At 45.1% G+C, this 11,914-nt stretch overlaps 1 long non-coding RNA gene across 1 annotated transcript; it reads right to left on the bottom strand.

Annotated features, from left to right (window-relative positions):
* Positions 1 to 1,807: 1,807 nt before the first annotated feature.
* On the bottom strand, positions 1,808 to 3,149 carry LOC114625507. The gene is made up of 2 exons (XR_003712089.1): positions 2,859 to 3,149; positions 1,808 to 2,310 (listed from the first exon to the last, which is right to left on the bottom strand). It is a non-coding gene; the product is annotated as an uncharacterized LOC114625507 (long non-coding RNA).
* Positions 3,150 to 11,914: the final 8,765 nt, after the last annotated feature.

Raw genomic sequence — 11,914 nt, 5'->3', positions numbered from 1 at the left:
CTCTCTCTCTCTCTCTCTCTCTCTCTCTCTTTTTGTGTTACCTGCAGTTACGTCTCTTTCCACCAGTTATCATCTTCTCTTCTATCATCTTGGTGTGGAAAAGATTTGGGATGCTGTAACTAGAAGCCCTACAATCATGTTCATGTTAGGGTCAAGAGAGTCTTCTCTTGTTTGGGCATGTTTTGAACACCTCATGGGTAGCTGAACAGAAATCCGAAGCTCATTCCATCAAAGATCCCATTGTCCCTCAGCCGTGAGTGCCTCCATGAGGGAAAACACTAGACACTGGGTCTTTCTCTCATTTGTGAATCAAAGACCCCGGAAAAGCTCAGTCAGAGCAGCCCATCTGAGATGGTAGGTATGCCGACTTGAAGCAAAAACACTTGACATTTACTGGCTTGAGATGCTTCACTGTTATCAGTCATTTCCAAACATTGAAAACAGTCTGTGGCCTCATCCAGCCCTGCTCCTTGTTCCTATCATTCCCGCCCCATTCTGTTCGAGGGCTGCTCAGCCAGCAGGCATTGATGTAAGGAAGCATTCTCAGAGATAGCAAGGAGCGGATTGACTGTATTGAGAAGAAAGTCAGTCCTATGTATATACACTTAATTTTACTCTTACAATAAGAGTGTTGATGGCAGCACACACAAAAGAACACGTGGCAGGAGTTCCAGATAGATAGGAGAAATGGGGACAAATCACAAATCCTTGTTCTCTGAGTAAGAGGTGTGGCCCTGCATATCAAAGTACCCTCTCTCGGGGCCACGTAAGTTTTCCATTTTTTATTTCTAATATGCTCCCATCTCAAATTCCTGCTTCCCTCTCTAATATACATTACTAGAAATTTTTTTCTTGCTGGAGTCTTAAGATTGATAAGTCTCAACCTGGGACAAACAGCTGAGGTACTTAACATGTCAAAGGGGACCTGGTTACCAGGTTCTCCCAGCATCCCTCAGTCCCTACCTGTTGTGGGGTGAGGGGGTTAGGGGGTGGGGTTGTAGTTGGTGGTGAAGTGGTGTTGGTCCTCCTGGCTGGCGTCACCCTTGCCCACTTCTCCAGACCAGAGGCTAGACTGCCTTTCCTTCAGCTGCCCTTCACTGTACAATCCAACCTTTTGGTTACTCCTCTTTGGGCCTCCTGGCTGTTCCTGGTCTCACCCACCCACCATCACACGGCACAGCTCAGTCTGGTCCTGTCCAGGCTCTGCTCGCCCACATCTCTGTAATAAACTCTCCTCTCCAGCATACCAGGAGCAGTCAGGTCCTTTCTTTTTGCACTTTTAAAAATTTTTTTGTTCAAGGATGAGCTCATCGTTTTCAACTTTGAAACTTTGATACACTTTGAAATTAACACCACATATAAAAAACACCAACAGAGATCAATGCAACCTTATCATATTTTGCTATATTTATTTGTAAACATCTTACATAGATTCAAATCAAATAATCCTTTTCTTTAAGTACTGTATCTCTTTTTGATACTTGTAGCAGCTGAACCCTTGCTCACTTCCTTGATTCTAGAACACTCTCAGATAGTCTTGACTTACAGACCCAGAGTGTCTTTGGAAACCTGCAAAATTCTAGAAGAGGTGATCCAGTCTGAAAATGTCAACGTGGCCCAGAAGGTTGTCTTGTCAATTTGAAGTAGATTGTCAAGTACTATATGTGTCACACCTTGTCCTGGGGAAACTTGTTGGGAGATGGGGGGGGGGGAATCAGATAGCTGCTTTTATCACTGTGATTAAAAAGATTAATGCACAAATGGTGCACTAACACCTTTAGAAGAGTAAAAACAAAAATGACAGAAATGAACAAAATATGGCTTTTATTAAAATAATCATATACAGAACATACAAAGACGGAAAACACCAGGCTCACTCAAAGTCCATCAGAAAGCCCTGGAGGCAAGGGCCTGACACTAGAGTTCAACCCTGGGACATGTGCACTAGAAGAGGAGAATCAACTCCTGTACGTTGTTCCCTGGCACACATACATGTACACACATGCAAAATAAGATAAACATAATAAAAATTATTTTTAGGAGGAGTATGAAATATAGTAAAAGGTATTTGTGAAATAATGTTGAGTAGGTAAAAGCAGAACATATTTTTCAATATATTAGTTTTTAATACATATTTCAAATTTAGAAAATTTTCAAACTATCAATAGTAGAAGTAACAGGTGACTTTTAGGTATCCCCCGCGCAGCCCCTTGGCGTTGAGATTCACACGAAGTCTATTTTCATGCTGCTGCCGCTTGTCCAGCACTGTATTTTCCTCTTTACGCTTCTCTGTCCTGCCTTGGAAGTACACTGCTTTTAAAATAGAAGAAAAGAGAAGGAGATCGAAAACCAGGTTCTGTTGCACGTTCCACTGGATCTGGAAACACAGCCCTGAGCCCTCCAAGACATGTTCCTGTTCATACACTCACTTTGCAAATAATATTTAAGATCTAAAGTGAGCTAGCCTACTGGCACTGCAGGAAATCCAAGCAGCTTTTAGTTCTCCAACCAACAGGAGTTAAATTCCCGACTTTGAAGAGAGGCCCTCAGAGCTACCTCTGCCCAGAGCCTCCAAGGCTGCTTCTAACTCTAGAGCCTGAGGCTGAAGATAGCACAGCCTCCCGTGCCCCAGAGAGCTGACTATAACCAGGACAGGAACTATACTCCAAATGGGACTGGGTGTGGCTAAATTGTCTTGTGCCTCAGTGGCTTGGGGCTGCCCCTCATATCCACCACCACCTCAGCCTATCTTTCTGTCCCCTCTCTTCTGTCAGGTTTCTTCCAAGTCACCCCATAGCTGCTGCCCCACCGAAGTCCCCAGTCTCTTGCTTGCTTGCACCTTACTAGAGGTCTCAGACCTTGTCGGCGCCACATCCTGAGAACTGAACCGCTCCTGCCCTGGGCCTGGAAGTTCTTCTCCTGCGGCGAGGGAGTTCCCTGGAGACTGCGGTGGTCGGGGGGAGGCCCCAGTAGGGGGCACGCGGACGCCTTTTGGGGAGGAAACCCTGTACCATCCGCTCTTACTCGCTGCCAGCCAGGGTTTTCTTCCCCCAGTGAGTCTCTTAATTTTGCTCATTTATCTTAAAGAGCTCCGTAAGCGCCGTGGGGCTCCGGCGGGGGCCCGCACGGGGGCTCAGACACCCGACCCCCACGCCTGCTTCCCAGAGGAACCATCCAGCACGGACCAAATCTCATTTTCCTACAAATAGTTTGTCAGAAGCAGCAGGGCAAGTAATAAATCACAGAGAGCGAGAGAGCGGAGAAGGAAGGGGGAGCGGCTGGGAGGGGAGGGCGGGGCGAGGGCGGAGGGAGGGCTAGGGGAGCAGATGGGGAGAGCACACCCGGGAGTGGGGGCTGCGGAAACGGAGCGGAGGAAGGAGAAAGGAGGGGGAGACAAAGGGACCGGAAAGAGGGAAGGGAAGAAAGAAGGAACGTGGGAGTTCAGAACGCTAGGGAGGAGGAGGGAAGGAAAGAAAAAGGACTGAGTGAAGAGGAAGAAAGAGCAAGGAATGAATCAGGAAGCAGAAGGGGAGGGCGAAAAGAGGAAGAAAAGGAATCTAAAGAGACTTCGAAGGAGAACAAAAAGGCTTCTGGTGAAGACGTGAACCCCAGAAAAGATGGTGGGCAATACAAGGCCTCTGCTTTCCCCAACTTCACTCACCGTGAGCTATGGTGGACCCCTGACCCACTGCTCCATCTGTGTGCTAATTGATGTCCCTGTGCCTGGCATGCGCGTGTGAGGTGTGTGTGTGTGTGTGTGTGTGTGTGTCCCGAAAGCAGGGAGATCCTGTATCTGGGTTATTGTGATGGAACAAGCCAATCCACTCCTCCAAACCTCAGTTTCTCCATCTGGCAGATAGGAGCAATAAGCCTCATTTGCATGTTTGGGAACAAGGGTCCTGCTGAGCAAGCTGGTGATTAAGCTAAAGGGAGCCTTCCTTGAATTGGTGCAGGTGAACTTGGTCCTTGGACTCTGGGCCTGGACGATGGACCTTCCAAGTCTGTGCTGTGTACTGCCTCCACCCCCACAACCTGTGATCCTGAGCCAGACACTGGGATCCAGCGGCTGTCAACACAAACACAATTCAGTGCTTTTTGTGTTGTCTTTATCCTCCCTCAGGAAACAGGGAACCTAGTGCAATCATCCACTGTCAAGCTCTCTGGGCTTCTGGTGCAAAGACAGCTCATAGGGAGAGCCTCAAGGCATGTGCCTTCTCCCCATCTACACACCTCCCGTGACAGTTCAAGAACTCACAACAAGGCTTCAGGTTTTGACCCTCCTAAAACTCCTCCTCTCCTTCCCGGCTGCTGGTAGAATATAGGAGGGGTTGGAGGAGAAAAGCATCTTGTGGGAAGTGGAAAATGTTGGGGGAGAGAAGTGAGCGGTGACCTCACAGAGTTACCCCCAGCTCTTAGCATATTGCTGGTAAGTGGTGAGCTCCTGAGATGGATGAAATTCTTTTAATTTTGCAACCACATTCATTACACACTCCTTATGGCTATAAAAAAAGCAGTTATTAGTTTATGTTATGGAAAGAGAAACAGACAAAGATGACCGAAAGTGGAAGTGGCAAGCCCAAGAGAGAGGTTTGAATCTAGAACAGTCTGTCTCAAAAGCTTATGTCCTTCTTATGGCTGCCCAGGGCTCATCATCAGGGCAACTTGAACGGCCTCTGTGGAATGATGATAAGTGGTCCCACATCTATGATACCTGCTGTCTCAGTTAGGGTTTTGTCACTGTGATGAGATTCTATGACCATGGCAGCTCTTGGAAAGGAAAGCTTTAATCGGGGCTGGCTTACAGTTCAGACGTTTAGTCCATCATCATGGTGGGAAGCACAGAGGCACCGTGCTGGAGAGTTCTACTTCTGGATCAGCAGGCAGTAGGAAGAAAGAGCAACTGTGGGCCTGACTTGAACTTCTGGAACTCTGGAGTGCACCCCAGTGACACATTTCTTCTAGCAAAGCCACACCTCTCTTAGTGCCAACTCTCCCCAGTAGTGCCACTCCCTGTGAGCACACAGGGGTCATTTCATTCAGACCATTCTACTGCTCAGCCTTTTCCTGACCCCCCAAATTCTACAGAAGGTACCACAGGGTTCCTCATTCTAGACATCCAAGACATTTGGGGATCCCTTGTTATTGGCACCATCCTTTAGTTGTGATTATCAGGCCACACTGCCCTCAGATTCTCAGTTCCCAGCACTCTACCTTGAGGAGGATTTTAAGGACAAAGTTACATTCCTCATAGCCTCTCTCATTTCAGCTCCTTGAAATCCAGCTACACCCCCTCTGCCTCCTTTCCTTCTGAAACGATGTCAGAGAATTTCATATCCAACCCCAGGGAGAAACAGAGCCTGGGGAGGAGAGCCAGGTTCTCGCCTACCTGGATCAGCTAGATGACTCTAGCCAATTCTCTCCATCTCTCCAAGCTCAGAGTCTTCAACCGGAAATGGAGATTTCAAAAAGATATTATTCCAAATTCCCAAGGCTGCGTTAATGCAAAAGCTACGGAAACTTTACAGGTGTGAGGGTTTCCTGAGCTCCACCTCCTGAGAGCAGGGCTCCAGCTCCTCACTGTCTCACTTAACAGGAGCATGATCCTGGATCCTAGGTCTGAACCCCAAGGACAGCAAGTGCCTCTGTGTTTTGCTTCTCCAAAACAACAGCATTTAAAATCTAAAGCAAGCTGTGTGACTGAATCAACCATGGGAGGCGGGTAAAGTGGTGGCTAAGAGCTGGACAGTCGTGGAAAATCATTTCCAAATTTCAGACCTATTGCTGTTAACAATGTTACCTTTGAATAATCATCTTGCTTCCCTGTGCCTCAGCTTCCTTTCCATAAAATGGGGTAATAACAGTGCCTTTCCTATGAAGCAGGCAATGCACAGGCACACGCCCCCTTCTCCGTTTCTCACACACACTCACCCACACGCCATGCAATAAATAGCTACTCTAGTTTTTGTTTGATGTTTTTTAGTGGCTTTTCTCTGCAATTGTCCAAATACACACACACACACACACACACACACACACACACACACACGTCTTCTTTAGCCACAGCCACACCAAAGACATTTACTCCCTGCTTCTAAGTCACTCAGCTCAGTCTAGACCGACCCCAGGGTTCTCAGTTTGACATACCAGAGGAAGAGGCCTTTGCACAGGCCACATGAGGGGACAGGATGCTGCACAGGTGAACCCAGACACGCTACCACTGAGCTAGCTATCCTACCCCCACCCCAGCACACTGCTTAGAGTTATCTCAGCTGATAGGGGTTTGGCTTCCCCAGGGCTCCTCCAGGCCCTGTTCTAGTCCAGTCTGAGTCTTTGAAATGGAACTTTCCCACAGTCCCTACTTTTAGAGTATCACTTTCATGCTCACCCACATAGTTTATTCAATCTGTTCCTGCACATTCTAGACTTAGACTGGGCTAAGCAACTACCCCTCCCCCAACAAGCTTCTGGCTCAGGCCGTCTCTTCCTGTCAGTCCCTGAAGGCTATCTTCCTCCATGAAGCTCTCCTGGACTGTCTGCCTGATGGATGGAAGGATGTTTTGAAAATCCTTCCAAAGGGCACCATTCATCTTTGAAAACTATACGCATGAGATATTTTATCTCTTTTCTGAAACCGTGCTTCCCTGTGTGTTGATGTAATAGATATGGCTGACATTTTAAAGTCCATTTTCAAAACACATACTGTCTAGTCTGTGGTTCCTGAATATAAAACTCTACATAACTGCCTGATTTGCATTTTAAACCTCTGTGGGTAGAGACCTCAGCATCAGCAGGAGAGAGAACATGGACGTCGACTCCTCAGAGTCAAGCAGACGGCATTGAGAGAATGTTACAAACATCACATAGGGGAAGCGCCGTTTCTACACGTGTGAAATCTTTCTAGGCTAGCTCAGATGCTGTGATTCTTTGATTCCACCAACAAGTATTGGAATTCTTTGTGCCCTCACCTTGTGTGGACCTGCCTTGGGATATGTAGTGGATTCTCTGAAGGAGTTTCAGATAGTTACATCCATGTGTGGCTTTGCTTTCCCTCTTCATGGCGTTTCCCATTAACTTTTGTGTCCCCTCTTTTACAGCAGCCCTGCAGTTTCATACCTGACACTTAGTAGATGCTCAATAAATCCTTAAGGAAAGAGAGAAAGGGAGAAAAGGTAGGAGAGAACAATAGGAGGGAAAGGGGAGGAAAGGAAGGAAGGGAAGAAGGAGGAAGGAGGAAGGAGGAAGGAGGAAGGAAATGCTGTCAGTTAGAAGCAACACTCAACACATGAGTCTTTCTCTGATCTGTCAGTATGTGTCACCTTGCCATCTCAGTTACAACAAGGAAACTGAGGCACTGATTTACTCCTGTTGCCCTGAGGACAGACCTTGTCCTTTGAGCACCCTGTGTGGGAGCAGTTAGCTAAGAACAGTTTGCCTGTTTGCTGAACTTGTCCTCATCTGTAAAATTTATTTTTTTCCAGTCAAGGTGGCTCCATACCTGTCTTTTTTGAAAGGATATTTTTTGATTATTCTTTAGCAATTTCATACATACATGTATACAGTATATCTTGATCACTGGGTCTGATTTTCTGATGAGATGTGAAGGCTATAAACTCAGGTGGATGATTAAGATGGCTCTGATATGCAATCTTGAGCAGGAGGCAGAAAAATAAGAAATCCATCAATACAAATACTCAGCATAACAGAAGGCTACCAGGCAAAGGAAGGAGCTGTCTTTGGTCTGGGTACAACTGGAGGACTGAGCCTCAGATGGCACGAAGGCACTTAGGCACACAGGCACACAGATTCTGCCAATTGAGACTTGAGATTCTGGGCCAGATTGCTGGAGGCCACAACATGGCTATGAGCAGTGTATTGAGCTAAACTTGTCCTCTTCCATAAAACTTATTTTTTTCAATCATGGTGCCTCAGTTTGTGTATGTTGAAAGGATATTCTTTGATTCATTCCATAGCTGTCCCATACACATACGCACTGTATCTTGATCTTATTACCCTTTCACTCCCCAGTCACTGTCCCATCGGACACATGGCCCTCCCACCATCATGTTCCCACCCAGTAACCCACTGAGTCCACTTAGTATTGCTTACTGGACTGTTGACTAATCTTGCCAGCTTGATCTTGGACTCATGGCCATAGCTAAAGTCAGTTTATGCTGTCTCTTTTCTTGAGTGTGGGTACTCAGTGTCAACTTGACTGGCTTTGGAATCATCTAGAAGACATATCTCTAGATATATCTGTGAGGATGTTTCTGGTTAAGTTTAACTGAGGAGGTGACACTTACCCTGAGTGGGGGTATAATAATTTCATGGGTTGGAGTCTTGAACTAAATAAAAAAGAAAAAAGCCAGTTAAATTCCAGAATTTCCCTCTTCCTTCCCTCCCTCTCTTACTCCCTCCCTCATTCCTTCTGTCTCTCTCTTCCTCCCCCTCTCTCTATCCTTCTGTCCTTCCCTCTATCTCCCTCCTTCATCTTCCCAAATGTGAGAAGTCTAAGCTTCAAGCTTCTACTGCCACAAACTACCCTGCATGCTTTCCCACTGAGGTAGGCTGTACCCTCTGGATCCATGGATCAAAAGGAATCTGTTGTCCCTTAAGTTGCTTTCCATCAGACATTTGTTTGAAGCAAGAAGAAAGGTAATTGATACATTAAGCTAAAGGACAAGGTGGATTGTCTAGTTGATAAAGTACCTGCCACACAAATGTAGGGACCTACGTTCAGATCTCAAGCATCCACAGGAAAAGCTAGACACAGTGACACACACACACACAACACACACACACACACACACACACACACAGGATTTAAAGCGGAGCTTCTCTCTAGGAGAAAGAACATTTTAAAACATGTGAATCATTAGACATAGAGCACCACATATTTCATGCAACTTAATGCCACAGTATGTCAAAGTTAGCAAAGTCTTATCAGTTGTCTGTCCTTCAAAGAATTCCTCTCTACTTACACTGTCCTAGAAACTCCCCACTGTAGAAGACTCTACACCTCTTATTTGGAAGGCCTAGGTTTTATAGTTATAAGAGAATGGTCAGAGGTTCCTTAGCAAACAAACAAAATGTAAAGGAGGCCAGCAAATGTGGAGTGTATGTGACTGAGGCAGAAGTCCACTCCCACTGCAGCAACAAGGAGGGCAGCATAGTAGACATCGGCAGTGGACCTGGCTCCCTTTGTAACAGAGCCTCCCTACTGGATTACTAAAAGAAATATCTGTCCCTCCAGGTACTCCTGTGTCTCTAGCCTATTGGCCATTTTAATCAGAAATGAACCTCTCCAGGCCTCAGTTTCTTCTTTTGTAAACAGAGCTACACAGAGCAAGTTGAACGAGGTGGCTGCTGAGAGCCTTCCAGTTCTAACATTTTACCATCTATGATTAAAACTTCAATGACATTGTTCAGCCTGCTGTCCAGAGTGTGACCCACCAACTTTCACAATGTTTTTATGTTTATCATCATTAGCCTGTGCTAATTGGTCAATAAAACAATCACAATTTTATAGCGTGAAACTTGAGACCTGCTGACATTCACACTACTGATGAGCCGAGTGGAAGTTCAGCGTTATGGATAAAAATAGCTGACTGGCAACTTGGGAGTCTTGTTCAAAGTGACATAGGCTCAAACTTACTGTGACTGAAATAAGAATGCTTAGTAGGACACTGACCCACATATAAAATAGTTTCATGGTTGGAAAAAGCACAAGACAATCAACTTTGAAGTGTAGGACTCCTAGGATTGGGAATGATGCAGAGAACTTCAGAGGTGGCCTATCCCACTAAAAGGCTGTAGCCATGTCTGGTATGAGGTCCAGGCTGCCTGTGTGAATCAGGAGAGCCCCAAGCTTAGTCAGCTTACTAGCTCCTGTACTCCTTACACCTAGGGCTGTAACTCCTTTCTTTCTTTCTCTCTTTCTTTCTCTCCTTCTCTCTCTCTCTCTCTCTCTCTCTCTCTCTCTCTCTCTCACTCTTACTCTACTCTCTCCTTGAACTTGATAGGATTCTCCTGATATTTTAGGCTCACCTTTGAGATTTTTCCTGTTTTATGTTACTCTGTTGAAAGACAAATAAAGGTTATCTAATCTTACCATCTACTAGATGCCAAGTGATTTCTGTACTTGAACACACTAAACACTTAAAAAGGGGATAGGGGAGATTAGACCTCTTACCGATTACATTATTCCTGGTGCCCATGAAGATTAAATAACCTGCCACAGTCATATGCTGATAATTGGTGGAGTCAGGTTCAAACTCAGTTGTGCTTGCTTCTGAAGCCCTTACTCTGACATCGAGAGTTCACCTGGGGCAGTTCTGCCCTGGAGTTCTGTAAAGAAGGATGAGAACATGATCTAGTAAGTTATCAGTGATAAGAGACTAGATGTGGCAAGAGAAAGGTGGGGAAAGGCTTCAGTAAAGTCAGTGTGGGTAGCAAAAAATACCATTAAGAGACAGACAATTTGTTTAGAGGTCACAGATGTCAAAGGTGCCAAACATTCTGCAGGGAAGGGCAGAGTGTTTGAAAAGCCAAGTGGAGGACATTTGAGCCTGCAGAGAGAAGTGGCTTTTGGCACAAGGCACAGAAACAGGAATCCATTAAAATGCTGTATGTGGCTGCACAGGGGAGACCTTGAAGGTCAGCCACCCAACTCTTATCATCCCAAGTCATCTATGCCAAGAAGATTCTAGATCAATGCAGAACACTCAAATTGGTGAGATATAGACCCTGCACTGAACTATCAGATTTAAAAATAATGTATACAGTGTAGAACTATAACCTGCACCAGAGCCATCTTCCACCACAAAACCCAACATGATGCCTCAGAATTGAAAATCCATCCCTCAAAAGCCAACAGATGATTTCACATATATTACAAGGACATTCTGCTTTTAAACTTTGCAGTACAAATGCATGATTGCATCAATGCAGTTCTAAAAGAAAGTATTTTATAGATTTTTCATTTCCAAAATCAACTTAGCAATGATTTTTCACTGTTACTTACACAAAACATTGCAGATTTTCAAGTATGCAACCCTAGGACGCAGTGCATGCAGCTGCATTGCAATAACTGGCCTGTACGACTGCCTGTGTACTTCTCAGCTCCACATAGGAGAAATTATTCTTGCTGCTGTGATATCCATAGCTCGAAATAGTCCAGAGCAATGTAGGAGGTTAAAGAAAGATATGATACCTTATAAAGCCCATATCCACCAACACTCCTAGAAGACACAGCATGGTGTTATATGTGTATTCTTCATGCTTGATTAGCAGCACATAAGAGTGTTAATATTTTGATGAGGGATAAGCTCTGGTTCCTCTGCACTGTGTGACAGTGCTCACATCACTTAACATCTCTATGCTTTATCTTAATTGTCTATAACTTCTGCGTGGGCTCATTTCCCAAGAGTCACCAGCTCACGTCCTTCTTCCTTTCTGGAGAGTCCTATCCTTATGGGCTCCTTCCTGCTGGCATCTTTTGTATCTCCTGCCTACTGTGTGTCCTCACCTTGCTTTGCCGGACGACATCGTGGTTCCTGCTGCCTTTCAGATCTCAGTTCAATCATTATTCCCTTAGAGACATCTCAGTGGGCAGCTTCAGTTCCAAAAAGGCCTATAAAGACAGATTTCCTTTATAGGTCACAGTCCATCATAGTAAGCACGGATGCAGACTTATTTGCATTTTATTTGCATTTGGATGTGTAAGGCTATTTTATTTTTATTTGTCTCTTCTATAGAATTATAAACTCCTAAGAAGAGACACCATGTCGACTTATTCTTACCACTAGACTCAGGAATTACAACAAAGTGGGAATTTTATCCATGTATGATGAGTGAAGCTGATATAAAATGGGATACATTAAAATAATGATGATTAATAATAATAATACCAATGATA

This window comes from Grammomys surdaster, unplaced genomic scaffold (genome assembly GCF_004785775.1).
Source record: "Grammomys surdaster isolate TR1022 unplaced genomic scaffold, NIH_TR_1.0 219, whole genome shotgun sequence".
Lineage (NCBI taxonomy): Eukaryota > Metazoa > Chordata > Mammalia > Rodentia > Muridae > Grammomys > Grammomys surdaster.
The sequence above is the reverse complement of the archived record's forward strand: the minus strand, read 5'-3'. Positions and strand labels throughout refer to the sequence as shown.